Raw genomic sequence first — 27,608 nt, forward strand, 5'->3', positions numbered from 1 at the left:
AGCATTCACACACTCAACACGTCCACACACAAAGAAGACTCTATGCCATTTAACTAACCCTGCTTTGGAAGACAGCCCTACCAGCTGATGAAATAATGACAACACGAGACTTGAACCCAAATAAGGTGGTGGGAGGGAAGTGCAATCTTCTTCTACAAGCACTCAAATCTGCAAATGTAAAAGACAACAATTGTGCCCAATTCTAAGGAAATCCCATTATATATTTATAGCCCTCATCTGTGATGCCAATTTCATGTGTTTAATCAACTTGACTGGGCTATGGTGCCCAGTTGTTTGGTCAAACACAAGTGTAGACATTGTTGTAAAGGTATTTTTTAGATGTGATTAACATTCACATCAGTAGACTGGGTAAAGCAGATTATACCTGGTGGCATGGGTGAGCCTCATCCAACCAGCTGAAGCCTTAAGAGAAAAGACTGAAGTTCCTTTAGGAAGAGAGAATGCTGCCTCTATGCACCTTTGGACTTGAGATTAGGACATGAACTCTTCCCTGTGTCTCCAGCCTGCCCTGCAAATTTTGGACTTGCCAGCCTCCATAATCATGGGAGTCAATTCCTTAAAAATCAATCTATTGATCAATCGCTAGACACACACCCACACACACCTTATTGGTCAGGTTTCTCTGCAGAACTCTAATATACCATCTAATGTCAAGAAAAAAATGCCTTAATTTATAAAATATGTATACAACATGAGGACAATACAGAAAAGAGACTAGAGCATGAGGAAAGTTAGTCCACAGAAGTGTATTTTGTAAGGTATTAAACTATTTCTTGATGTGGTTGATAAATTAGGTTCTGAGCATCCTATCGGCCAACACAATGAAGAAAAAAGACACAGGATAATCACGTGGACTTGAAGATAAAATACAATGTAAGCACTTCAAGACTGTTAGCCTTTTTTTGTTGTTAAGAAATTTCTCCCAAGGTGGGTGCCTGGGTGGCTCAGTTGGTTAAGCATCTGACTCTTGGGTTTCGGTTCAGGTCATGATCTCACAGTTTGTGAGTTCAAGCCCCATGTTGGGCTCTGCACTAACAGCACGAGCCTGCTTGGGATTCTCTATCTCCCTCTCTTGGGATTTTGTGCCCTCCCACCCTCTCAAAATAAACAAACAAAGAAGAAGGAGGAGGAGGGAGGAGGAGGGACAGGGAGGAGCAGGAGGAGCAGGAGGAAAAGCAGGAGGAGGAGGAAGAAAGAAGAAAGAAAATCTCTCCAGGTGTTAACCTTCCCCTCCTTGGGTAAATTCTTCAAGTATCCTTTAACATCCACACTGAAGGGTCAGGAGGCAAGGTAATTAGAAGGGCCTCTACGTATATAGAGAGTCTCCTATAATGCCTCTTACTGCATCCCTCAGTGAGACATGATGCCAAAGCACAATTCACTAACATGATTTAACAAGGCCAAAAAGAAGCCCAAGCACACAGCAATCTGATCATCTGGCTTGATCCAGGGATAAAAATGAGAATTTCTGGAAGAGTTAATGAACCCCATATCCTTTGAGATATTTCCCAGAAATATTTCTCCACTGCAAAGCTGGGTGGGAAGCGGCCTATACTACCTTAGGCTGTGTTCCCTGGTAACTGCCTAGAGTAAAGGTTTTCTCTACTGATGATCAGGGGCAGAGCCACTGAAAAACTGCCTTCAGATAGGTTAATAAAGCTCAGGCAACGCATGTCTAAAAAAGCGAATGTTTAACTTTTATATGTTTGAGTCTGTAGAAGTCTTATAGACCCTTCCTGCACTGGAATCAATTTTCAAGACTTTTTTATTGTGGTAAAATATACATAATAAAAAATTTACTATTTTAACTATTTTTTAAGTTTATTTTTGAGAGAGAGAACGCACACATGCACATGAGGGTCAAAGAGAGAGGGAGAGAGAAAAACCCAAGCAGGCTCTGCACTGTCCACACAGAGCCCACATGGGGCTAGAACCCACAAACCGTGAAATCATGACCTGAACCAAAATCAGGAGGCAAACGCTTAACTGAGCCACCCAGGCTCCCCTATTTTAACTATTTTTAAGTGTAAAACTGTGTGTGGCACTAACTATATCTACAATGTCATCCAACCATCACCACCATCCATTTCCGGAACTTTTTCATTATCCCAAACAGAATCTCTGTATCCATTAACAATGAGACCCCACCGCCCCCTCCTACAGCCCCGGGTAACACCTATCCTACTTCCTGTCTCTGTTAAGTTGGTCTATTTGGTACCTCACATGAGTGAAGCAATGTAATATTTGCCCATCGAGTATTTCACGTAGCATGTTTTCAAGGTCCATCCATGTTAGACCATGTACCAGAGTTCCATTTTTTATGGCTGAATAATATTCCATTGCTAGTATTTACCATGTTTTGTTTACCCTGGAATGATTTTTTAATATAATTAATTCAACAAGTATTGAATATTTACAATGTGAGAAGTTTGATTTTTTTAAACATTAACTTTATTCTAAGAACAGTATGTAAGAGCCAGAAGTGCTACTCCACAAGGAGCCAATTAATCACATGAATCCTCATTTCAGAACCGGTAGCAGCAGCAAGGAAACAAAAGTCTAAGTAGTTTTTCCTCCCTAAGGGTTAGGGGAATCTCCCGCACAATCTTAATGAATGTTCTTCATGTTCAAAGCTGAAGTGAGACCAGAGTACCCCCACTATGCAGCCAGTGTGCTCCACAGTGCTTCTTATCATGGTGCCCACAGCTTACACAGTGTCACTCTTGACCCCCGACCCAGTGATAATGAGCTTCTAGCCGAGCAGCTGATGTCAACAGCCAGAAACTTCCATCCCTGCAGATAAAATACCCTGACAGAATCAACTAGAAAAGCACATCTTCCCATAGCTGGCTTGCCATGCATCAGCTTTGCATTTCTCGGCACATCCATCAGGGAACAAGCCTTCTGTGTGGAAACATGGATGTTTCCACAGCACCTCCCCAGCAAGACAGTGTAACAGTTGAAAGAGAAAGCGAGAACCTGCACCTCACTCCGGTTTTCACCTTTCGAGGGTATAAAAGAGCAGGTGGTGCCAAGGGGGGACGCCACCACATACCTGAATTCACAAAAGTGGCCCAGGATGAGTCATCAAAAGACATCCACGGGAAGTTGACGAGAAACAACCAATTCTGTACACTGATGAGGGAATCGCAGGCAAAAATCAAGAACCACAGAGGATCGAGGCCACTTTGTTCGGCATAAACTTCTCAGCTGGGAGGATCTGCTGTCACCCCAGATGGTTAACAATTGGCTGAGCTGAAGTTCATTACTACTTTTGTGTTCGGTTGACGGGGACTATGTCATCCGACCAACAAAAGTGGTTTTACAAAAATATAGACAATTTAGCCTGGAGTTCCTCCTGTGTGTTTTTAATGTTTTATTTATCGTGAGGGGCACCTGGGTGGCTCAGTGGGTTAAGCGTCCGACTAAGCACGTGTCTCTGTCTCTCAAAAATGAATAAACATTTAAAAAAATTAAATACTTATTTTGAAAGTACACAAGTCAGGGAGGGAGAGAGGGAGAGAGAGAGAGGATCTGAAGTGGGGTCTGAGCTGACAGCAGCAAGCCCGATATGGGGCTCAAACTCAAGAAATGAGAGATCGTGACCAGAGCCGAAGCCAGACACTCAGCCAAATGAGCCACCTAGATGCCCCCTTCCTGTATGTTTTTTAAGACAGACTTCAAAAGCAAGAGTTTTTTGTAGATAAACACAAAATGAACACTGTTAAGATTGTGCCTTTTAGTATATAGGTAAAGAGTCCATTGCCTCTGAAATAAGAGATATTTCCATGGGTTGTAGAAGCCGGCCCCAAACAGGCTGAAAGTAGGATGCTAAAGTGAAGGATCTCCAATTAGTCTAATCAGGAAACCCCAGCATGAGAAGGCACTCAGTTCTCTGTCACAAGTAATTACTCTACCCTTCTTCCAAGGGCATCAATAATATGCATTTGGGATGTGGATGGGGGCACAACCTGAGTATGAAAACTTCATCTGTGGTAATCATTCAGATCCTCCAACTTTTGTTAAGTTCATTCAAACCTTTCTTGTGTGTAAACACACACATACTCTCAAAAATATTGTCCCGTGGCCTGGATCCATTTTCAAAGATGAGAACCCAATAAGGCAATCAGGGTTCATCAGAAGATACAAAATTAAACTTGAACTTGGCAGAATGCCAATTACTTTCTGTTATGGGCTGAATTGTATCCTCTTTCCTCCAAAATTCATATGTTGAAGTCCTAACCCCCTGGTACCTCAGAATGTGACTATACTTAGAGACAAGGTCTTTAAATAGGTGATTAAATAAAAATGAGGTGCTTAGGGTGGGCCCTAAACCAATACGACTGCTGACCTTGTAAGAAGTAATTTAGACACAGACCTGTACAGAGGGGAGATCATGTGACGACACAGGGCAAAGAGGACCATGGGAAGTGAAGGAGAGAGACCTCAGAAGAAACCAAACCTGCCTACACGTTCATCTCAGACTTCCAGGCTCCAGAACTGTGAGATAAGAGATTTCTGTTGATTATGCCACCTAGTCTGTGGTACTTATTATGGCAGCCCAAGACAACTAATACTCCTTCCCCTTTTCTTTCTCCTCTGATTTCCAGAGAGGAGACTGTACAGGTGGCAAGGACACTCTTATCTCCTACTCCTCTTAAGGGCCTCGCTGTCATTCATTTCCTTATCCCCAACCAGGGCAATCTCTAAATCCAAAGTGACAAGTAAGAACACCTCACAAATACCCTGAGGACCCCAACTATAAAACAGGGGACCAATGCCTGTCCCAAGACCTCTGACTTCCAAAACTATAGGAACTCTCTCTGCCTTTCCCAAATGCTCTCTACTAACCAGAAGTCAGCCTGTAAACAATTTTTAAGATACTTTTCCCAGAAACCATGTCTAAATTTCTCTTGCCTTAATACGTAAGGCTGGCTCAGATGCCTTAACCCACATTAGTTCCCTCTCTTTTTAAAAGGAAAGGAGAGGTTGGGCACCAGAGAGCCTTGCACATTACAGAAACAAGTCCAGAGCAAGAGATTATCAGGGGCAAGAGGACTCCCAGTTGTCTCAAGATGATTACAAGTAATTACTTTCTACTTCACTGGAGAAGTTCATACAGGAGAGCCGAAGTCCTTTGTTAGCGCTGGGAGCCATGAACACCATAGCCTAATTTTCGTTCTCCATAGATAATGTTTAGCCTATAGCATAGGTAGGCATTGGGTCTGGCTCCAGGTGCTATGGCTTGAAGGAGACTGCATTGCACTCAGGGGAGGAACCACAGACTGAACCAGAGACTGGACTGTTGGCAGTAAGTCACCAGTGACAGAGGAGGCACAAGGGGGCACCTAGCCTGTGCTCATGTTCCAGCTCTGTTAGTTTCCTCCAGCTCTCAGTCTCGCTCTGGCCACCTCCCCAAGCCAACACAAGCTCCACACGGCTTTGCCTGGAGTGTCCTGAAACAAATGTGAAATCTATTAGAAGTAATACCCCCAAGCACTCCTGGGGTCAGCAAACAAGGCTCCTGGGTCCTCTCTGGACTGTGGTCATGGGGTGGGGGCTCCTGTCCAGGGTGCATTCCAGTGGCAGGGGACCACGAACACTCAGGCTAACACTCAAGCCTGCCAAGTCCCAGCCCCATGGAAGAAAAAGGAGAACAGACTGATGCAATTAGCCAGGCGAATGGGAACTTGTCAAACCATTTAGATAAGACAGCACTTGAATTTATTCAGTTCCCATTACCGGAGGGTGATTGTGCTCCCACCCCCTGCTGATTCTGCGGGCTGCACAGCATTTTCCTAGCAAGGAAGTGAGAAAAGGAAGGATGATTTCTCAGCCTACAAATTCCAGGGCTCTGCTGTTAAATCAGCATGCATCGCCTTCAACCAAGGGGTAATTTGACCTTAATGGAATCAAGGGACACATACTGTTGAGTGACTGTCACAGAATCTGAAACTCAATGATGAATATTTAAGTATCCAATTAATAAAAATAAAATAAAATAAAATAAAATAAAATAAAATAAAATAAAATAAAATAAAGGTTCCTTATCCAGGTCAATCTTCCTTACACCTCTAACAACTTATTACACATTCACTTTGCTAATGGCTCTGTTTCAAGTACTGAGTTGTGAGCACCTCAAGAGTCCATAGAGAATCTTATTCTTATCTCCTTTTTGGGGCCGAGAATAGCGTTGGACACAAAATGCAAACTCGGTAAGGGTTCATTAACTTTTTTTTTGCTGCTTGCTTTTGAAACAGTTTTTCCTGGAAAGAAGAACATCCACTCTACCTGCTTCATTTAATAAAAAACACAACTCCCTCCTCTCTCTGACCCCCACCCCCTCACCGAACTGAGAACACCAACAGGATCATCACAAGAATGTCCACAGAGGATCCAGTGGATCTATCATAGAAGACAGCAAAATTGCAGATGAGCTTCAAGGTTGGTAAATTCTTGTCCTGTTTTAAAATCTGAGCATATCTGTATGTTTCCTAGGACTGCTGTAACAAAATACCACAAATTCAGTGACTTGAAACAACAAATGTTTATTTTCTCACAGTTCTGAAGGCCAGAAGTCCAAAATCAAGGTGTCAGCAGGGCCAAAGCCCTCTGGAAGCTCAGAGAGAGCCCATGTCCCTCCTACTCTCTGGTGGCTGCTGACACTCCGTTGTGTGTGTCTGTATAACTGTGCCTACACTCTGTACCTCTATCTGCCCATGCCCTTTTCCTGGGGTTCTGGTCACATCTCCCTCTCTCTTCTCAGGACACCTGCCGCTGGACCTAGGGCTCACCCTAAATCCAGCATGAGCTCATCCTAAAATCCTTAACTTGTTTACATCTGCAAAGACTTTTTTTTTTTTTGAGAAAGAGAGCACCTGCTAGTGCATGAGCAGAGGAGGAGCAGAGAGAGGGAGAGAATCTTAAGCAGTCTCCATCCCCAACAAAGAGCCTGACATGGAGCTCGACTCAGGGCTCTATCTCATGACTGAGAGATCATGACCCAAACTGAAATCAAGAGTTAGACCTTTAAATGACTGGGTCACCCATGTGCCCCACAGAGACCCTATTTCCAAATAAGGTCACATTCACAGGTACTGGGGGTTAGGACCTAGATATATCTAGTTTGGAGAATACTATTAAACCCACTAAAATTCGAAGTCAGAACATATCCTCTGTACCGGAAGACCCCATCTTCTTCCCAATGCTCTTCTTCATATTAATGGACTCATTTCCTACTCAGGACCCAGGCTGAACTCTGAGTCATGGTCAAGGGCCTTCACCTACTTGCTCCCCAGTTCCAATCAGCTCCATAAGTCGCAGTGATGAAGTACAGTTCAATCAGTTCTATTCTACAAAAGTACTTATGCCTGTCCCCTCTTTTCCAGGCCTGATGCCTAACCAGCCTGCCCCCAGCTTGATTCTCCTGTCTCCTACCTGCTCTGCCAGCTTCCTTAACTACCATGCCCTACGCTGCTGCTTTCAACAGAGCCCAAGCATGCCGCAACCCTGTCCCCAAACTTTCAGTGGCATCTAACCAAATGAAGCCCAATCTCTGTACAGTTTAGCATCCAGGTCCAGTAGAATGAGCCCAAACCCACCCTCAGCCTTATTTTCCACTGCTCCCCTCCACTTGGTCCAGAGGCAGTGGAAGTAAATCATTGAGTGATCTTAAGTAGAACTCAAAGTTCCTCCAAGACTTTCAAGTCCCTCTGCCTAGGATTTATTTATTAATTCAACAAGCTTCTATCTTGACTTATGTCCCCCTGTCCATGTCTTACACAGAATAGCTCAACTCAAAAGACAACTCATCTATGAGTCTTTAGTGAGTTTCATCAACCACATTGGACTTTTAAAATTTAAAAGTCTGCCAGACAGAGAAGGCATGTTCTCTCCCCTCCCTGTAGAGACTTGAACACTTGTCACAAAACTTGTAACAGAGTCTGGGTAGAACTCTGCTTTACTCATGTCCATCTCCCCCATAATCTAGAACAGCACCTTGCATGTCACATGTGCTCAGAAATAGCTGATCAATAAAAGTTATATTGAGGGGCGCCTGGGTGGCTCAGCCGGTTAAGCATCTAACTCTTGATTTTGGCTCTGGTCATGATCTCATGGTTTGTGGGATCAAGCCCTGCGTCTGGCTCCACACTGACAGTGCAGAGCTGTCATCTTGGGATCCTCTCTGTCTCTCTCTCCCCCCCTCTCTTCCCCTCTGTTATCATGGCTCTCTCTCAAAATAAATACACTTAAGAAAAGATACATCAAGGAAATAATATAGTCTCTGCCTTCAAGCAGGTTACATTTGAGGACAGGGACACACAAAGGTGGATAACAAAGGCTAATACAATATTATACACATCATAGAAGCAATATAGATGAAATTCTGTGGGAAATACAGAAAGGGAATTTTAAAAGGAAAAGAGTTTCCTAGAAGAAGTAGAACCTAAGAGAGATCTTGAAGAATAAACAATGAGTAAAAAGTGGTTCATCAGGGAAGAGAATAAAGTACAGAAGCAGCAGCATCTGTACAAGAGCCCAGGGAAAGCAAACGGCATTTTCCAGCTTCCATGAAGAACAGAGCTTTCTGGTCCACTGACTGACTGAATGGTGGGTAACGGAAGACAAGGCTAGAAAGGTAGGCCAGCATCTCGAATACTATGCCAAGGAATTTGAAATGGACTCTGTAGGAGATGGGCGTCATGGAAGGCTTTCAAACAGGTGTGATGTGGTCACATCTGCATCTTTAGATGAGCACTTATATAGTACTACAGGACCTGAACTGGATAGGTATCAGAATCATCTGTAGAGTTCCAAAATTGCTTAATATAGAAGGAAAGTACACGTAATATGACAATTCTCCATTCGCAATAAAATCGCATTGATGCTTCGCCATTTTGGTTTCAGAATTTTTAAGATAAATAAGACAAATATTCTTGAGCTCCTTTTCGCTCCCTTCCCCAGAAATAAACACTTCCCTTCAGTGCATATCCTTCTGGTCCATGTTGATACAAAGAAAGAAACACGTAGATACATGTGTATGTCCATAAAAACTATATAATATTGCTTTTTGTATTAAAATCACAATACATTTAGCAAATATTGCTCTAAATTTGCCTTACTCACTGGAAGAATCTTTAAAAATTCAGATCCCTGCATCCCACCTAGATCTAATGAATCACCATCCCTGAGCAGAGGTGTCTAGAAATATGAAGTTTTTAAAAACTTCCTGTTCATTTTGATGGACTGGGGAGTCACGGGAGTAGAAGATGAACCAAAGAGAAGATCAAGCAGAGGTAGGAAGAACAGCAAGAATGATAATTCAAGCAGGGGTGACGCAGTCCTAAGCAAGGTCAATGCAAATGTTAACAAAAGACAGGGGACATAGAACTACCCTACAATCCAGCAATTGTACTACTAGGTATTTATCCAAAGGATACAGGAGTGCTGATTTGAAAAGGCACATGTGCTATATTTATAGCAGCACTATCAACAATAGCCAAATTATGAAAAGAGCCCAAACGTCCATTGACTGATGAATGGAGAAAGATGTGGTATATATACACAAATGAATACTATTCAGCAATGAAAAAAAAAATGAAATCTTGCCATTTGCAACAACGTGGATGGAACTAGAGGGTATTATGCTTAGCAAAACAAATCAGGCAGAGAAGGACAAATGTCATATGATTTCAGTCATCAATGTAATTTGAAAAACACAACAGATAAATGTAGTGTAAGGGAAGGAAAATAAGATAAAAACAGAGGGAGGCAAACCATAGGAGACTCTTAAATACAGAGAACTGAGGGTTGCTGGAGGGGAGGTGAGTAGGGGGATAGGTTAAATGGGTGATGAGCATTAAGGAGAGCACTTTGTGGGATGAGCACTGGGTGTCATATGTAAGAAATGAATTATAGCGTTCTACTCCTGAAGCCAAGACAACACTGTTGTTGACTAAATTGAATTAAAAAAAAAAAAAAAAGACAGGGGACAGATTTTGATACCCTGTGAAGGTAAAAGCAATAGAAACTTGCAATGAATTAGAATCTGGGGTGAGAAGTTGTAAGTAATAAATGGCCCTAAGGATTTTAATTTGAATGAGTTGGAGGACAGTGACACGCTTAACAAAAATGGAAAACACAGAAACCAAAGAGCTGCCGTGGGAGAAAAGATGGATTTGGTTTTAGACATGTGCATCTGAGATTTCTGCAGGTTCTTCACATAAGTATCTCTAACAAGCATTTATAGGAGCTAGATTAAATCAAGGGAGAAGGTTGGGGATCTTAACACAGATCCAGGATTCCCTACTTACAAGTAACAGCCGTGCTCCTGGAGCTGGATACGTTTGTTTCAGAAGAGAGAGAAGAGACCCTTGGGCAAGTCCTTCAGGGATGCATGTATTTAGGGCAGAACACATGAAGAGCAAGCTGATGAGACAGAGAAGTGGCCAGGAGTAGAAGGGCCACCGGAATCAGGAAGCCACAGGAAGGCTCAAGGGTCAAGAATCCACCATGACCTGAGTGTGATAAATAGGAGGACCGACAGAGATTGCAAAATTGGACAATCAGGACCTTCCACGGAGTAGTAGCGATCATGGCGGGAGAGGTCACAGTGTGACACGGCCTGAAAAATACCAGAAGCAGCAACATTAAGCTACTCTTCAGTGTTGAAACTTGCAGTCAAAACAAATAGTGGAGGGATAATAATTTTAGGGTCTAAAACAGGAGATCTGAGTAAGTAGAATATGAGAAAGGAACCAGCAGTAAAGAAACTGAAAAGATACTTATTTCTGTAGAATTCTTCAGAGATTCAATGCCTGAGGACACCCAGTAGCAAGAAGGCGGGGGTCAATCCCAGGTTGAAAACAGCAATTATTTAAAAGCAGAGCAATTTAGACCTTTGGAGCATCTCTTCATCTCCTACAGAAGACTAGGGCTTTGTATTTTGGAAAAATTTAACAAGAAGATTCTCTGGATTCAGAAGTGTTGGGCACACTGAACAGTGGGATGAAGTATAAAACTGAAAACTGGGAGTTTAGCAATAATCTACATACTAAAAAAGCTGCTCCTATAACAGTAGCATCCAACTATAGGAAGACATGCATTCTCCCTCCCGGTCTCCCTTCATGTCCCACCCCACCCCTCCTCCCTTGTTGACTGGATAATTCTTCTCTGAAAAAGAGAAGCATCTGTATATACTCCTCACCCATTCACACTGAATTTTCAGTCAAGGATCACCACACATTTGAGGAAAGCCTACCACGTGAAAAAGTGAAGCGAAACTAAACAAACACATCACATGGAACTCAGAGACCCTATGGAAGATGAAGACTCTAGAACTATCTAGAAACTACAGTGGCCTGGAGAGAGATTAATTTGGCCACTTTTTTTTCCATTAAAGAAATGAATTTTTTAAAAACCCACACACACAAATCTGTATTTCTAACTTGTCTTACAAAATCAAAAGGCCTGGAAGTTCTAGACTCACGTGGAGCCTGGAGCTAAGAGCAAGAAAGAGACAGGCCAAGGAAGTATGAGCCTACACATTCTTTCGAGGAGAGCAGAGGTATTACCAGATTCCCAAAGGGGTCTATGACTCAAAGAAAAGGTAAGAGCCTTGAAATAGGCCCTCTTCCTTTCTCAACATCTTCTAGGGGAAATGTAACAGTTTAGAGTGTACCTAAAAGCTTTTTAGAAGGGATATCCAAGATTTGATGTGTTAAATCAACTTCTCACATGCAGCTACGCAGTTCAAAAGAGAAAATGCAGAGCACTCCAGGGAATGTGAGGAATTGGAACCTTGCATACAGATATTACCCTATCACTGCTTGCACACCGAAACTATGTAGATTAATGGGTCAGGAGAGGTCTGCTCTTGCAGCCATCTAGATATATCCTAAAGGAAAAAGGAAGAATTGCAAGTACTCACAGCTCAAACATGTGACTACTAACATCACTGACTTGATTAGAGAAGAACACGAACGAACGAACACACACACACACACGCCCATGTGCATACATTTGCAATCAGCCAAACCTGCTTTACCCAATCCTAAGGCTTCCTGTCGTCAGACAATTTGTTCTGACTGGAGGTAATCACAATACATAAATAAGTTCTGCCAAATAAGAATTAATTTAAATTCTGTTCAAAGCTTTTCAAGAGATAGAAAGGCTGCCCTTCAGAGATACCTTCTCCTGGGCTAATGAGTTGAATTACTCTGTTTATCACAAGCCAAAGGTAACTTGGTAGTTATACTGAAAAAAATTCTTTCTCAAATTGCTTCACCATGGGTTTCTGCTTTACTTTGTTTTGAATGTACAGAGTTATGGGCCACAAAACGATCCCCAAAGCTCCTAGAAGCAGAATAGGCGTTGGAGGCTCAGGGACAGTAATTCTCAAACAGAATTTGAGTCAATGCTCGGGAGGAAGGAACCATTAAGAACCTGGGATTGTGCACCTTCCCGTGTAGAGTCCTGGTCCAAGACTGAGTGGGAGAAGCCTTTCACCTGCCCATCACCCAGCATTACCACTGGTGAGATGGGGCCTCAGAAAGAGGTCTGTATTCCACATTCAGTTCTAGAACTTTCCATGTGGGCACCCCAGTTTCTCTCCCTACTAGACAATGTTGCTAGGAAGTCTAAGAGATAAAGTCTTTTAAAAAAAAAAAAAAAAAAAAAAAAAAAAACTCCGTATCACTTTGAAAAATGTTCCTAGGGCCAGCAAGTTAGTGTGAGGGTCTCCCACAGCTATCAGTCCAAAAGTCTTTAATGCCTCTTGTTTGTTACTTCAGGGACTTTCCTGGAGTTGTTTTTCCTTCACATCCTTGGGGTCGTTAATATTTGAGTTTTTCAGGAATGGCTCCAAAAGCCACAGTTCTCATAGGACAGTCTCAAGCTCAGAGGGTCTACAAAATCTGGGGGTTTTCTTGCCTGGATTTTCCAAATTACCCCTAATGTGATTATAACATTTTACTTAAATTCCTCCAGCAATTTCCCATTGCTCCTCAGAGAAAAGAGAATCTCCTTTCACACAGCCTGGCATGGCCCGGCCACATACACCCAATCTTCACCCCAACCGTTCTCCTTGGTGCTCTATCTGCTCTGGTCACATTGGCCTCCTCCCTGACCTTCACCTTTTCCATGTTCCACCCTACCACAAAGCCTTTGGACATGGTGTCCCCCAATCTAGAAAGCTCTCCCATCTCTTTCTCTTGCCCTTAGCTCTTACCAGTCCTTCCTATTTCAGTTTGTGAGCCATTTTGCCTGGAAAGCCTTCTCTGACCTCTCTCACTGTGCTCAACTCTATCTAGTAAAGGCTCTCAAAGAAGTCTACTTTTTATTCTCCTGGGAGTGCTTAACACAGTTGCAATTTTACATTTGCTAGTATGATGAAGTGATTAATATCCATCTCTGGCACTGGATTTTAAGCTCTGTGAGAGGAGAGACCATGTCTGTTCTTGTTCACCCCTATACCCCCTTGGCACAGACTAGAAGCTTAGTAAGTATCACATGGACACATAGGAGGAGGAACACACAACCTCAGCAGGACTAGCTCCTTGCCTCGCCACTCTCTTACTTTTACTTTTGGTAATAGGTTTCCTCTGCCCAGAAGGTTCTGCCCCCATTCCACCTGCTGCTTCTTCAGAGGTCTGCCTTTTCTGTTACTAGAAACTAAGCCTCGTGTACCTTCTCTCATTCCGTCAAGCCTACCCCCAATTTCCCTTTGTGTGACTGTCATCTCCACTTTCACTGGTCACCCCCCCCACACACACACACACACTTTTGGACTAGACTGCCACACTGTGGAGTGCAGTACCCAGCTTCTTGACCAAGTTGTGAAGGGTGGAGAATGCCAGCTTCAGACAAAGCAGAGTTGCCGCTTCACCTGAAAAAGTCACCAACATGAAAAGGACACGGGAGTGAGGCCAGCAGATAAACCCATCCTCCTTTCTCCCTCCTAGGAATGTTTGGAGGGATAGCCCCTCCGTGGAACCCACCTAGAGAAGTGCTGGGCCAGGTGAACAAGCTACTAGGAGACAGATACAGTTCTTCATGGCTTGTGGAAAGGTGCCAGCCAGCACACCCGAGCAGCACCTCCATCCCTGTCCCACTGCTTTTCCCTGGTGCCCACACCTGGAGCTTGCGTCTTCCAAATAAATTACTGACACCTCGATCCTTCTCCATCCTGCTTCCTCGAGCATCCAGACCGACATCCTCCAATAACCCCTGTATCCCCGAAAGACACAAACTGCACCTGGAGCCCAAGAACATAGTACTTTAAGAGGAGCTTCTCACTACACATCAAAGGAGAGAACAAAACTATTGTAATCCTGGTCTGGATTAACAGAAGGGAATTCACAATCCCTCTGCTTGATTCTGCACTGGTCAGACCCAGCATCAGCAGGACTGACTGTGGTTTTGAGAAATCCACTTTAAAACAGTTTCTCAGGGTCCCTGGGTGGCTCAGTCAGTCAGGCGTCTGAATTCAGCTCAGGTCACGATTTCACGGTTCGTGAGTTCGAGCCCTGCGTCGGGCCCTGTGCTGACAGCTCAGAGCCTGGAGCCTGCTTTGGATTCTGGGTCCCCCTCTCTCTTTACCTCTCCCCCACTTGTACTCAGTCTCTCTCTCTCTCTCTCTCTCTCTCTCTCTCTCAAAGAGAGATAAACGTTAAAAATATTTAAAAAAAGTTTCTCAACATTTTTGAATGACGGACCTCTTAGAGATTCTAATGACAGGTTCATGGACCCTCTGTCCAGGTCAACACGGGTGCATCGGTTGGCTTTCACTTTAGGGGTTCTCAGAACCCCTGAAGCCCCAGACATAGATTTAAGAAACCCTGCTTTAGAGAAACAGAGAGAAAAAGGAATACAATCAATACACAGCAACAAGAACAACTGAAGCCATGTTTTCTAAGGAGCAGATGAAAGAATAAGTCTTAAAAGGAAAAAAAAATCAGAGGAGGAAAAGAGGAAAGTTGGTATATTTGAAGGCATACCAAGTGGAAGGACTCAGATGTTTAGTTCTGCAATTCCTCGTATGGGGGTTACTTCCTTGACATCCCCAGTCTGATCTAGCCGTGTCCATGTAGCCCACGAGTGTGCTGCAATTCTAACCCATAAAACACTAGGCTATTATTCTAAAGGGGCAGATAGGGGCTCTGCTTTAGCCAGAAGCACCCCCCCAAAAAGCAGTGGTGGGGGACCCCATACCCATCTCTGTATGCTCTTTGCCTTATAAAAATCATTCTCAGCTCATGGGCCACTGAAAAACAGGTGGCAGGATAGCCTGGGTCCCACGGGCCACGGTTGGTCATCCCCTGCACTAGGCTGCAGCCACTGAAGCATCAGTGCCCTCCCCAAACTGGGAGCTCCCCCAGGGCGAAAGGCATAACTTATTTCACCCAAGGGTCCCGGTCCTAACAGTGACGGGTACCCAGTCCAAGCTTAATATATGCATATCAAGTGAAAAATCCTGCTCATCTTTCAAGACTGAGCTCAGGTGATACCTCCACAGAGACAACCCTCACCCTCCAGGTTGAACAGATCTCACCTCACCTGGCAGTGCCTGCTGACCACCATCAGGCCCCCACCTAGGCTGTGGCTGTGTGCTGTCCACCTGCTGAAGAGATCTAAGATGAGCGGCTTGGGCAGAAAAAACAGAGAATTCTGTTCTTGCCAATCCTCAGGTTGGTTTCTCACTTTATATGTGAAATATAAAACAAGTACTCACTATGTGTTTCCATGAAGTAGCCTTTTTAAAAGTCCCATCAAAAGTGGGGATGGCTCCAAGAAATCCGTTAAATATTCTTGTGCAGCTGTTCACATCTTAGCATTTCATTAGTTATCATTGCAATTTTAAAAACAATTAAACTCTGTGGGTGTTATTTACTGCATCTCATGATGATTCCGTCTTTCTGCTCCTCAAAAGAGAATCAGACAGAGAAATCAGGGTCTAGAAACTACCGGCATTGAAAAGACAAGTTTTTGTCACACACAGTTAATTTCCTTTGCCATTCTTGTGGGGTGATTTGAGAAAACATCATTCTGTAGTTTCATAAGACAAATTTCTAAAACCATCAAACAGGATAGCCAAAACTTGGTTGGTGTAGACCTGTGGTTTTTACTGATGTCCTCCGTACAGGAAGACCAAGAACAGCCATTTCCCACCAAACATCCTTTTGCCCTGATGAAAAACTCAATGGCATTTATGTTCTGAAAACCCAATTGGAACCAAAATTTACATGACACTAGCCAAGAAGCTGGGATGCAAAAACCAAGGGGAGTTAAAGTGTGTTGATGTTCTTGTTTTATCAGAAAGACAGCTACTCAATGACTTTATGAATAATTTTAAAAGACCAGAGATAGTCCACAAATGTAATGTGGTATCCTAGATGGAGTCCTGGGACAGATAAAAGACATTAGGTAAAAACCAAGGAAATGTGAATAAATATGGACTTTAGTTAATTATAACTTATCATCATTGGCTCATTAATTTTGATGGATGTACCACATTAATGTAAGACAGTAATAACAGCAGGAAGTAGGTGTAGGGTACATGGGAACTCACTGCACTATCTTTTCACCTTTTCTATACATCTAGAACTTAAAGTAAAATGTTAATTTTTAAAAACAGAAGTCCCTAAAGAAAACAATTAAGATCTGTAACTTTTAATCAATCAAGTAGAGAGAGAAAGGGTAAATTTGAGAGTTTTAGTCCAAGAAAATGTAGGAAATAAGAAAAGTATATCAATGGGGTGTACAGATGGATAAGCCTATCGCCCAGCAAACAGAAAAGTGGCAAAAATAAGGAATGTTAAGGATGCAGTATCTCTTATTTCCCTGATTAAATGCTGGAGTGCCACCCTCCAACTCCCTTCACTCTCCTAATTTTTTTCACTCATATCGCAGGTAGTTGATTAGTGACTTGTAATTAGGTCAACCGAGTAAGAAATGTTAACTGAGTCTCAGTAGAAGACCTTCAGAAAATGCTATGGGACCTCATTCCCAGAAAAAGCAAGGAGCTTCCTCAGTTGCGCCCCCGCAGACCCAGCACGGCCTGCAGATGGCAGGTGCCTCACAAACACGTGGAGAGATTAGCTAGGCAATGCCCTGGCTGGGCAATGAACTCACCTGAGGAGCTCTTAATGAAGACCAAAGCCCAGAGGCACACCAACAGATTCTAATTTGATTGGTCTGGAGTGGGGGCTAAAACATCGGTATTTTTTTTTTTAAAGCGTCCCAGGAGGTTCTAACATGCAGCAGGGTTGAGTATATAGGATAAGCCTAGAAGATGAACTAGAGCAGGGCAAGCCTGGGTATTAAGAGATCAGTTAATTTTTTATGGATGTGGGAATTTCAAATCATTACTATTTTCTCTTCCTCCACAGCGTAATTCACGGTGTTTCTCTCCATCAGCTGACACATGTAGTCTGCTTTTGAGTTAAGGGTGTAAGGAGGGGACATCGCAGTCACCTAACCCCCAAGGTCTATTAGACGGTCAGATAAGAAGTGCTCCTTATAAATTCAGATACTATTTTAGTCCTCAAAGAGGAGAAATATATTCTGGGGTAAAAACTTTAAAAATGTACTCACCCTCCCTCAACAATTGATAGAGCAACTAGACAAAATATTGGCAAGGATATAGAGGAATATAAAAGGACAATATCATCAACCAACAGAATCTAACAGACATTTATAGAACATTCCAACCCAAAACAGAACACCCATTCTTTTCAAATTCTCATGAAGCACAGACCAAGAGAGACCAGATCATGGACTATAAAACAAGCTTCTACAAACTTTTAAGATTTTATATCAGCCAGAGCATATTCTCCAACCACAATAAATCAAACCAGAAACCAGTAACAGAAAAATACCAGGAAAATATTCAAATAATTGAAAACTAAATAACATAGTTTAAATAATCCACCGGTCAGTGGTGCCTGGGTGGCTCAGTCAGCTGAACGTCTAACTTCAGCTAGGATTATGATCTCATCTCAGTGCTCATGAGTTCAACCCCATGTCAGGCTCTGTGCTGACAGCTCAGAGCCTGGAGCCTGATTTGGATTCTGTGCCTCCCTGTGTCTCTGCCCCTCCCCTACTCACTCACTCTTCTCTCTCTCTCTCTCTCTCTCTCTCTCTCTGAAAAATAGACATTAAAGTAAATAAATAACCTGCTGGTCAAAGACAAAGACTTAAAGGAAATATTAAAATATATTTAACTGAATGAAAATACAATATATTAAAATCTGCACAACAGTTAAAGCAGTTCAGAGAGGAAAATTCATAGTATTAAATACAAATATTAGAAAAGGTCTCAAATCACTCTAAGCCCCCACCTCCCAAGATTCTAGAAAAAGAGCAATATAAACCCAGAGCAAGCAGAGAGAAGGAAATAATAAACTAAGAGCGGAAATCACTCAGGGACCCATAGGGAACCAGGAAGGCAGGGATTGTAGCAATGCAGCTGCAAACCAAGGAATGCCAACAACTTCCAGGAAACTACCAGAAGCAAAGATAACCCAAGAAAGGATTCCTCCCCCAGCCTTCAGAGGGAACAAGGCTGAAACCTTGATTTCAGACTTCTAACCTCCAGAACTGTGAGAGAATAAATTTCTAGGGTTTTGAGCCACCCAGTTGGTGGCACATTGTTACAGTGCCCTAGAAAACTAAATGAGCTTCTAATGAGGTGTGTGGGGGTGGGGTGGGGGTGGGGGAATCAGATTAATCCAGCAAAAGCTAGAAACTATTTTTTTTCAACGTTTTTTTATTTATTTTTGGGACAGAGAGAGACAGAGCATGAACGGGGGAGGGGCAGAGAGAGAGGGAGACACAGAATCGGAAACAGGCTCCAGGCTCCGAGCCATCAGCCCAGAGCCTGACGCGGGGCTCGAACTCACAGAACGCGAGATCGCGACCTGGCTGAAGTCGGACGCTTAATCGACTGCGCCACCCAGGCGCCCCTAGAAACTATTTTTTAAGTAGCAAAAGGGAAAAAAGGGTTTTATATAACAGATACAAAATACAGCAGAAAAATATTCAATGTATCAGTAATTCAGAAATTATGACCCTATTAAACTCATTTATTAGAATACAAAATGCTAAATGGGTTTACAAATGTGATTCATTTATAGTCTTCAATGAATGTTTCTAGAATATCAGAACAAAGTGATAGAAAGTATGTAAGAATATGAAAAAAGATACCAAAACCACCTGAAGAGAGAAAAAGCTGGTGTAACAATATTAATACCTAAGACAAAAAGAAAACAATTCATGCTTAGAATACCCCAAGAAGAAATAACTACAATGTTCTTAAACTACGTAGCCTACAAAAATATCCATCGAAAGCTGACAACTGTAAGGACAAATGGAAAGATGTATTGAGTGGTAGATGTTCTCTTCTGAAAGAGGTAATCTGAGAAAATATGCAGAGAACAAATAGTAGGGTTAGAGACAATGTGAACTTTCCCAGTAAGATTAATCTAAAAATGTGCTCAAAACCCTATTCCCAACTAAACGAATTCACTTTTCTTTTTAAAGCACGGGGGAGCATTTATAAAATTATCCATGTACTAGGTTTCCAAGAAGTCTCAACAGACTTCAAAGAATCCTGGTCATACACTCCACATTCCTTGACCAAAATACGATATTGTTTATCTCTGGGGCATCTGGCTGGCTCTTCAGTAGAGCATGCAACTCTGGACCTTGGGGTTGTAAGTTCCAGCCCCACACTGGGTGTGGAGATTACTTAAAATCTTGAGGAAACAAAACTACAATATTGTTTATCTCTGAATTCAACTTCACTCTAAGAGAAATGCAAATTAAACTACAATAAAATAGCACTTTCTGCCTATATTAGAAACACAAAATAGGGCAAAACAAGGTGTTGGTTAGGTTGTAAGAAAACATGAACTCTCAGCCAGGGCGAGAATGAAAATTGATATGATTTGGCAGTATCTATCAAAATTTAAAATGCACATTTGCCTTGTGCCTGCCAATCCATTCCCAGGATTTTCTCCCTATAGATACTTACAAATGTGCAAAAACAGAAGAGTGTGCAAGGATTTCATCACAGTATTGATTGTTACCACAAAAGACATAAAAACCTTAATGTCCATCAATGTGGGAATGATTAAACTATGGTCTTGTCAGATAACCGAATATTAACAGAATGAGGCAACACAATGTTTATGATATGGAAGAGTGCTAATATCTGCAAGATGTGAAACAATGTGTACAGTCACATCATTAAACTTTTTTTTTTTTTTAATAGAGGGGAAGGGTATTTGTTAGAAGGTGGAGGAGGGTCAGTAATGTAATGTATCCTCCAGACTGAGAAGGTTCTTTAAAGCCAAAAAACGAAGCAAGCCATTCCGTACTGTTTACACAGTTTTGTTCAGGGTAACTCGCGGACAGGGGCAATATGGCGGGTGGGTGGGCAGGAGGACAAGCAGACGATTGAGGCAGTAATATGTGGCTATTCTCTGCCCCTATTCTCGGCACCCAACTTTTATGGAGCTAGAGACATGATGGTGAGGTCACAGGCTAGTTCTCTAAAGTGGCACCACCTGTGCATCTGAGGTGAGACCAGGATGGAGGGCCAAAGATGGAGTCAGTGTTGTCAGGGCTACTTGCAGTCTTCACATTCTAGAAACACACCCGACTAACACAGTCTGCTAACAGTAGTTGTTTCTGGAAGTACAGAGAGACAGGGAAGATTTAATTTCACTAAAAGATGGTATCTGCATTTTTATGATGTTCATATTACTATTCAAATAAATAAGCAGAAAGCTTTTAGTCACATTATTCATTTAAAATACAGCACCTAGGGGCACCTGGGTGGCTCAGTTAAGTGTCCAACTCTTGATCTCGGCTCAGGTCATGATCTCATGGTACCACAATTTAGCCTCACATCCAGCTCCCTCACTAACGGCACGGAGCCTGCTTGGGATTCTGTCTTTCTCTCTCTCTGCCTCTCCTCTGCGCTCACTCGTGCTCATGCTCTCTCTCTCTCTCTCAAAATAAATTAACTTTAAAAAAAAATACTGCATCTAAATAAAATGAAGTCTCTAGTGATAATCCTAATAAACTGTAGAAATTCCAAATTCCTTTTCACATTCCCTTTAAATTCCTTCTTTTGATGAACTGTCAAGGCTAACATGTCTGTGCAATGAAACCAGTGAACATGTTCAACAAGGTTTCCAAGAGGTTCATTATCTGACTGGTATATGTAAAGGTGCTCAGTCAAAAACTGCAAAACAGAACTAGTACAAACAAATGGAAGACTGCCTCCTTTCATTCCAAACCAACTTGATGAATCCTGGCTACCTTTCTGATCTCTTTCCCCTGCCTACTCCCAAAAAAACATATCAAGTACTTTCTGGCCCTGCCTCAGGACCTTTGCATGTGCTATCCTGTTTCCTGGAATGATCCTATCCCCTCACGCCCCCACTAAACAATACATGGCTTACTCCTTGGATTCACTGAGATCTCTGCTCCAATGTCACCTATTCAGAAAGGCCTCCCGTGACCAGCTGATCTAAAACAATACTACCTTCCCAGACCCTCTGTATCTCCCTATCAGCTTTATTTCTTTTTTCCTTACTTATCACTACCAGACATGATTTCACTACTTATTTGTTTGCTTCCCACACTAGAAGATAAGCTCCATAAAGGCAGGGTTAACTGCTACCCACCAGTGCCTCGTAACACACAGTAGGCACTAAATGAATGTCACATAAATAAAATTTGCAGATGGTAAACCTATAGCATAAATTTATGTTCTAGCTATAAACCTCACATTTCTCTCACATATATTTATTTTTTCCACCTGTAGCTTTTTCTCCTTCTATGCATAGCCAATGATCAAAACTGGGGCAAAGAAAACTTCTCCCTGGAGAAAAAAGAGACTCAAGAACAGAGAAAGAACTTGTACCATGATGCTGGATTTTGTTGAAAGTCGCCAGGCTAACATGTTACAAGTTCAGAATCAGCATTTATTTTCTCAGTCATCCAATCATAAAAGTTAGGGGAATCCTTTTCAGACAGTATGAGGAATAAAAACCCAATGCTACAAAAGGATTCTAAAACAAGGCTAAGTTTGAAGAAGTTGTTTGAATCTAAGCATGTGGAAGGACCTTGACCTTCATAGTCCAGCAGGTGAGTCAGATCTGGCTAAGGCTCTGAGAGTCAAGGATTCAGCTTCCTGTCCCCTGGAGGACACCCCCCAATCCATATAAAATTCTGCTCTTTATTAGGTTTTTCCCATTTTCCTTCTCTAGGCTTCACTTATCAGAGAAATGGCACTAATCTAGGCCAGAATCCATGGACACAAAGAAGTCTCTCTACCCTGTTGCTTCCAGACAGGTCTGTTTTGAAGGCAGCCCCCACCATCCTCTTAAGCATGGAGTCACAAGTTCATCCGTTACCCTGTTTCCCAGCTCCAACCTAAATAGAAGATGGTGTTAGCTCTATGGCACTGAGCCAAATGTCAACTGTCCCCAGCCCTTCCCACTACATCCTTGTAACCCACTAAACAGAGAATGACCACCCCAATTCCCACCACACCCATGTGGTTCTCTGAGGACAGGTTATATACTTTGGTGAGTTAGCACACAGTCTGGTATCAACCCCCAAAACTGCTCCTGAAACCCAACTCCCATCAAGACAGTAACTGCTTAATATATTATATAAAAGGAATAGTTGAGTCTGCATCACCCCCCCCCCACAGGCTTCTCTAATCTCTAGTCAGCGAGCTCTCAGTCTAACCTAATTCCTCCTTGAATCAGTTTAAGACTTAGATTTCTGTTTTCACTGGAAAAAGAGAAGTTCATAATTATTGCCTATCTTATATATCTTCAAGTACTTAAGGGCTCCTTTCTGCCTTCTCTTCTCTAAAATAAATGAGCTCTCTTCTGTAAGTCCATGGCAATCATCCAATCTCCTTCACTGTCCCCTTGATCTTGAAAAAGTACAAGTGTGAATCAGAGATAAAAAGTTATATTGCAAGTTCTCCTCCTCTAACATTTAAACCTGCCCAATTATTTTTTTTATTTTTTTTAACATTTATTATTAAGAGAGTGTGAATAGGGGAGGGGTAGAGAGAGAGGGATAAACCTGCCCAATTATTACACTTCTTTGCTAGCTATTCTTTAAACAGAGCAGAGAATGAGAAAACAATTGCTTTTTCGAGCATCTTGCCGCCACTGACCCTGGGCTACCTCAGCAGTGCATGCTTGCAGCACTTACCTAAGATTATTAAGTGCTCCAGTGACATTATTACAAGAGGGGGCAGGAACAGTGTCAACCTAATGAGGTGGCAGATTATATCTGATGGTCTCCATCTGAAAATCAGTGCAGTCCAGACTGTGTGCTAATCAACTCACCAAAGGCCCTTCACCCTGGGACAACAGCAGCCTTTGTCTACACCTGAGAGGAAAATGAGCTGCCTCCTTTCTAGTGCTAATAAGTTTAGTGGAGAGAGGGGTTATGTTCCATGGGAAAAGCTGGGCTCTCCTCTTCTAGGGCAAGCATCCAAAGCAAGGCTCAAGGAGGCAAGATATTCCTTCCTGAGTTGGAACTCGAACCACCTTGCTGGAAGGCAGACGTTGTATCCTCGAGCTCATAATCACAAGCACTGTTAGAGTGCTTGGTATGTAACAGGGACTTCATGTATATTTACTGAATAAATGAATGAATGAGTTATTAAGATTTACATTTGGTTCAGAACTTCCCAGTAACCAAAGCAAAAATGGAATATATTGGTTCATACAGTTTTTGTGTGTGAATAAAGGAAGAGAACACCGCTCCGGAAGATAAAGTACAGCTAACATTGTTTTGAAGCATGTTGAGCACAAGTTTCTGTGAGTTCTTTAAAATCCTCTGCTGAAAGCCCATGAAAAAGGCCAGCAACAAGTCTGTGCTCTTTACAGTATTTGCTAGATGGAAGGACCTATTAGTTACCCATATATTTTCCCATCCACTCTGCTTCTGGGACAAGTATCAAGGTCAGGTATCCTTAATAGCCAACAGGAACACCCTATGGTATCTCATTCATTCGCACTGGTTGGCTAGGCTGGGAACAAGAGAGCAGAGGGTCCCACAGGCAGATCATTCCCCCAGTTTAGAAATGCATTCATGGTTTCTCAGAAGGTGGGCAGATTCCACTTGTTAATGACATACAGCGAACTCTAGACCAACGACAAGAGACAAAGTCCCTGTATTCAAACAAGGGTGCAGAGAGTAAAAAAGAGGACATAACTTATCGAATAATATCATCCACATACTTTCAACCCAGGAGGGAAAAAGCCATACTATATCGTCCTAAGCTTCTAAGCAGGACAAATAGAAACTTAGAAGAATCATGAAGCCTTCCAAATTTTGAAATTTAAGGATACTGCAAAAGAACAGAAAGCGAATGAGCTGAATTAAAACAGCTTTCTGAACATCCATCCAAATGAGATCTGTGCTATATTTTCAAACATGAAAGCTCTACAGTAAAAGTTATTTGAAACATGGGTCGCTGCCTTTGGAGTAAAATGATCAGAGAACATTTCATGTAAGTTCAGGTGGGGAATTTTTGAGTTATGTCCACATTCAAGTGGAGATCAAAGAAACCTAACTAAAAGCACTATGGATTGACTGACAATGAAAACTGTGGTTTGAGCAAAAGTTCTTTTAGAAGGGCTATCTTAAAGATAGGGACTCAGACTTTGGAGGAACTAAGGTGATTGGCAGTGGGAGAAACTACTTGTCAAAGTCCTTAAGTAAAAACTTATTGACTTAAAAAAACCATACATGCATACATAAGAAGGAAAAGCCTGAGAGCTCCGGACGTCAGCCAGGTTGAGGAACAGATCACTTACATGCTGTAAGAGGTAGTGTCATTGATACAGTGTGCCAGACTGCCCCCAAAAATGTTGTATCAGGACCTAAAATAGGTATTCCTTTGACCCAGCCATCCCACTCCCAGGAATCAATTATAATGAAATAGAATATTTGTTTATAAAGGGCAAAGATGTATATATAAAGGATTTATTTGTAGCATGTATTAGTATTGCTTTTGGAAGAAAAAATGGAAACAATGTAAATGTTATTAACATGAAGTTGACTAAATAAAGCATGGCATATGGGGCTCCTGGGTGGCTCTGTCTGGTTCAATGTCTGACTCTTGATTTTGGCTCAAGTCATGATCTCACAATTCGGTTTGTGTGTTTGAACCCTGCGTCTGGCTCCACAGGGACAACACAGAGCCTGTTTGGGATGCTCTCTCTCTGCCCCTCTCCCCTCTCTTTTTCTCTCCCTCAGAATTAATAAACTTAAAAAAAAAAGCATGGCATAAACAACTATAATGATTCTTTCACTTCGAGTGCACAAGCATTTATTAAGCCACTATGATGTCCAGCCTGGTTCTAGGTGCTTGAGTTATAGAACACAGAGCACAAAACAATCCCAGTTCTTGTCGAGTTTCCAGTCTAGATGGAATGCTTGTAAATAAGTTTTTAGTGGGAAATTCCAAAATGGCTACATATTTTTGAGACACATACATACCTGTATCTGTAAGACATGTACTTTTGTCTACACAGATAATGCTAGATGTGTCCTTCAATGAAGCCCCTTGCAAGAGCTCTGAAGCCCCAGTGGGTTCAGAGCAAAGGGGAAGCCACTGGAGTATTTTTAAACTTTAAAAATAACACCAGCCTGAGCTCTAGAACACATGAAGCGGATGTGATATTGACTTTGATAAAGTACACGCTAACAATTTCCTTACCCTCGTTAATGCAGTTTTCCCTTGTGTGACTCACAGAATTACCCTAAGGGTTCAGAGGAAAAGAAAAATGTCTCAAACTCTTTACAAGATGCCTGGAAAATAGTAGATACTCAATAAACATCTCTTTCTCACCCCTTCTTAGAATGCCTTGGGATTCAGAACGGTTAGCCACTCAGTGTCTTCTGTACTAGTTGATCATCCAACTTAAAAGAAAATACATCCTTTAAAAACATGTCAGTCGGGGCGCCTGGGTGGCGCAGTCGGTTAAGCGTCCGACTTCAGCCAGGTCACGATCTCGCGGTCTGTGAGTTCGAGCCCCGCGTCAGGCTCTGGGCTGATGGCTCGGAGCCTGGAGCCTGTTTCCGATTCTGTGTCTCCTTCTCTCTCTGCCCCTCCCCCGTTCATGCTCTGTCTCTCTCTGTCCCAAAAATAAATAAAAATGTTGAAAAAAAAAAATTTAAAAAAAAATAAAAATAAAAATAAAAACATGTCAGTAAATACTATTGCTGGATCAAAGAATTTTTCCAGTATCCCCTTTCTCCTCTCTCACCCACACAAAAAGCAAGCCATCCTCTTTCTCTCTGCAACTATATCTTCATTGTTCTTAGCCCTACACCCTCTTCGCAGAGGCAATTGGTTAAAAAATATTTCATTAGCAGATATCCTGCAGCTTACTCTCACCCGTATTCCGCTATCCACATTTGTCTCCACGAAATAGTCCTCTCCTCAGAAAGCCTACAAATCAGTAAGTGCAGTTCGTCTACAGAAACAGGAGGACCCACATTCTGCTCAGGCATGCTGCAAATCCTACACTGACGACAGCAACCTCACAATTTGCTTCCTTTGGATGTTTTCGCTTAATTCACACGCATCAGTTATAGTAATTACTCACACACACAGTCAGCCTACAGGCACAGTAAAATCTTTCAGGAGGATATCTGCTAGATAGTTGCAATCATGAGAATAACATCCAGCGGCATAAGAGAAGCCGCCTTGTGGGGCCACTGCCATCTGGGAAAGTGACATTCTGGCACAGAATCAGGTTCGAAGCTAATGAAAACCCAGATTCTCTTGGTGCCAGAGCTGGCCTCCAGCTGCAAGGCTCTCCTGAAGCAGCTTATGTGAATTCCTTCACTTAGTCCAGGGCCGGAGTAGCATAATGCATATGGAAAATGACATTTCTTGAAACTCACCGCCTTGATACTGTGTTTCATCAGATAAATACTTTCAGGAACTTAGCGCCAAGAAAAGAATTGTACCTTCTGAAGTAATGCTGTTTAATCTTCTTTGCCTAGGAGAACTGGACAATCGATATATATACATTGTGTATACACACACACACACACAGTTTGTTTTGCTTTGGTTACCAGGAAGTTCAGAACCAGATATATCCCTTAACTCATTCATTCACTCATCCATTCAATAAACATATATAGAGTCCCTTTTACATGTCAAGTATCACATAAAGTGCTGGCAATTCTGTCCTCAAGGACATAGTCAGTTTTTCAGAAAGCCTTGGACAGATACAGAATTAACAAGTGGCCAGGGCGCCTGGGTGGCTCAGTTGGTTAAGCATCTGACTACAGCTCAGGTCATAATCTTGAAGTTCATGAGTTCAAGCCCCACGTCAGGCTCTGTGCTGACAGCTCAGAGTCTGGAGCCTACTTCAAATTCTGCCCCTCTCTCTCTCTCTCTCTCTCTCTCTCTCTCTCTCTCTCTCTCTCTCGCTCTCGCTCTGCTGCTCCCCCATGTGTGCTCACTTATGCTCTCTTTCTCAAAAGTAAATAAACGTTAAAAAAAAAAGTGGCCATTACTATCA

At 42.3% G+C, this 27,608-nt stretch overlaps 1 protein-coding gene across 6 annotated transcripts in view; it reads right to left on the minus strand.

Annotated features, from left to right (window-relative positions):
* Window positions 1-27,608, minus strand: part of LYPD6B (LY6/PLAUR domain containing 6B) — a 185,804-nt gene that overhangs the window by 60,735 nt on the left and 97,461 nt on the right. Inside the window, exons 1-2 of one of the 6 annotated variants that reach the window (XM_058715338.1) lie at window positions 15,752-15,882; window positions 15,572-15,637 (exon numbers count right to left, since the gene is read on the minus strand). The exons of 4 other annotated variants lie outside the window; for them this stretch is intronic. The gene's annotated coding sequence lies outside the window, so the exon portion shown is untranslated. Of the gene's footprint in view, window positions 1-15,571; window positions 15,638-15,751; window positions 15,883-27,608 lie in introns of those variants that run through there. One more of the 6 variants, XM_058715332.1, reaches the window with a different exon arrangement.

This window comes from Neofelis nebulosa, chromosome 2 (assembly GCF_028018385.1).
Source record: "Neofelis nebulosa isolate mNeoNeb1 chromosome 2, mNeoNeb1.pri, whole genome shotgun sequence".
NCBI lineage: Eukaryota > Metazoa > Chordata > Mammalia > Carnivora > Felidae > Neofelis > Neofelis nebulosa.